Below are 2,500 nucleotides of genomic sequence, written 5' to 3'. Positions count from 1 at the left end.
GTCGAGCGTGGCCGGCGGGGAGGCGTCTTTGTCGGATGAGCGGTGTTGGCAAGCGGCCCGCGGAAGTCATCTTGAGCACCGGAGGAGAGGCACGGCGGTGCCTCGACCCAACCTTTTGTCGGCCGGTTCCCCTTCCCCTTTTCCCCTTTTCCCTTTTCCCCTTTACCTCCCCGCGCGGGGAGGTACCAGGGGTTGGAACGTCTGGAGGAGATGGCCGGCGGCGGCGCCGAGCGTGGCCGGCGGGGAGGCGTGTTGGTCGGATTACATGTGTTGGAACGCGGCCCGCGGAAGTCATCTTGAGCACCGGAGGAGAGGGGCCGGCGAGGTGGCCGTGCGTGGCCGGCGGGGGGGCGTCTTGGTCGGATTAAAAGTGTTGGACCGCGGCCCGCGGAAGTCATCTTGAGCACCGGAGGAGAGGGGCCGGTGAGGTGGCCGAGCGTGGCCGGCGGGGAGGCGTCTTGGTCGGATTACATGTGTTGGAACGCGGCCCGCGGAAGTCATCTTGAGCACCGGAGGAGAGGGGCCGGCGAGGTGGCCGTGCGTGGCCGGCGGGGGGGCGTCTTGGTCGGATTAAAAGTGTTGGACCGCGGCCCGCGGAAGTCATCTTGAGCACCGGAGGAGAGGGGCCGGTGAGGTGGCCGAGCGTGGCCGGCGGGGGGGCGTCTTGGTCGGATTAAAAGTGTTGGACCGCGGCCCGCGGAAGTCATCTTGAGCACCGGAGGAGAGGGGCCGGTGAGGTGGCCGTGCGTGGCCGGCGGGGGGGCGTCTTGGTCGGATTAAAAGTGTTGGACCGCGGCCCGCGGAAGTCATCTTGAGCACCGGAGGAGAGGGGCCGGTGAGGTGGCCGAGCGTGGCCGGCGGGGAGGCGTCTTGGTCGGATTACATGTGTTGGACCGCGGCCCGCGGAAGTCATCTTGAGCACCGGAGGAGAGGGGCCGGTGAGGTGGCCGAGCGTGGCCGGCGGGGAGGCGTCTTGGTCGGATTACATGTGTTGGACCGCGGCCCGCGGAAGTCATCTTGAGCACCGGAGGAGAGGGGCCGGCGAGGTGGCCGTGCGTGGCCGGCGGGGAGGCGTCTTGGTCGGATTACATGTGTTGGAACGCGGCCCGCGGAAGTCATCTTGAGCACCGGAGGAGAGCGCCGGCGAGGTGGCCGTGCGTGGCCGGCGGGGGGGCGTCTTGGGCGGATTGGGAAAATAAAAAAAAAATCCCCCCATTCATTTCAATGGCTGAGGTGGTCTGCCATACCGTTTGTGTCCGCCAGACGGCGGTGTAGTAGGCAAAAGACCGTTGGAGGTACCAGGGGTAAGCCTGGCGGTACCAGGGGTAGGCCGGGGGGTACCAGGGGTAAGGCTGGGGGTACGGCGGCCGAGCGTGGCCGGGGAAGAGGTCTCTTGGTCGGATTGGGAAAATAAAATAATTCCCCCATTCATTTCAATGGGCGGCGGTACCAAGGGTAAGCCTGGCGGTACCAGGGGTGGGCCTGGAGGTACCAGGGGTCGGCCGGGGGGTACCAGGGGTCGGCCGGGGGGTACCAGGGGTAAGGCTGGAGGTACCAGGGGTCGGGCTGGAGGTACCAGGGGTAAGCCAGGGCCGGCTCGGCCGCGGAGCTTTGCCCGGGAAAGAGGCCTCTTGGCCGGGGTGAATAGCGCTGGAACGCGGCCCGCGGAGGTGGTGGGGGCCGGAGGCACCGTGGGCGAAGCCCCGGCCCGGCCCGGGGGCCGAGCGAGGCCGGGGAAGAGGCCTCTTGGTCGAATTGGGAAAATAAAAAAATTCCCCCATTCATTTCAATGGGCGGGGGTACCAGGGGTGGGCCGGGAGGTACCAGGGGTGGGCCGGGAGGTACCAGGGGTAAGCCGGGGGGTACCAGGGGTCGGCCTGGAGGTACCAGGGGTCGGCCTGGAGGTACCAGGGGTAAGCCAGGGCCGGCTCGGCCGCGGAGCTTTGCCCGGGAAAGAGGGCTCTTGGCCGGGGTGAATAGCGCTGGAACACGGCCCGCGGAGGTGGTGGGGGCCGGAGGGGCCGTGGGCGAAGCCCCGGCCCGGCCCGGAGGCCGAGCGTGGCCGGGGAGGAGGCCTCTTGGTCGAATTGGGAAAATAAAAAAATTCCCCCATTCATTTCAATGGGCGGGGGTACCAGGGGTCGGCCGGGAGGTACCAAGGGCCGGAGGTACCGTGGGCGAAGCCCCGGCCCGGCCCGGAGGCCGAGCGTGGCCGGGGAGGAGGCCTCTTGTTCGAATTGGGAAAATAAAAAAATTCCCCCATTCATTTCAATGGGCGGGGGTACCAGGGGTCGGCCGGGAGGTACCAAGGGTCGGCCGGGAGGTACCAAGGGTCGGCCAGGAGGTACCAGGGGTCGGCCGGGAGGTACCAAGGGTCGGCCGGGAGGTACCAGGGGTCGGCCGGGAGGTACCAGGGGTTGGACAGTACCGCTTTTGGTCGTTAGGGGCGCTGTAGTAGGTAAGAGTCAGGGGGTGAAGGAAGGCTAAAGGCTTAGAAGGT

The sequence above is a fragment of the Hippocampus zosterae genome, unplaced genomic scaffold, assembly GCF_025434085.1.
Source record: "Hippocampus zosterae strain Florida unplaced genomic scaffold, ASM2543408v3 HiC_scaffold_62, whole genome shotgun sequence".
In the NCBI taxonomy this organism is placed as follows: domain Eukaryota; kingdom Metazoa; phylum Chordata; class Actinopteri; order Syngnathiformes; family Syngnathidae; genus Hippocampus; species Hippocampus zosterae.
Note: the sequence above shows the minus strand (reverse complement) of the source record.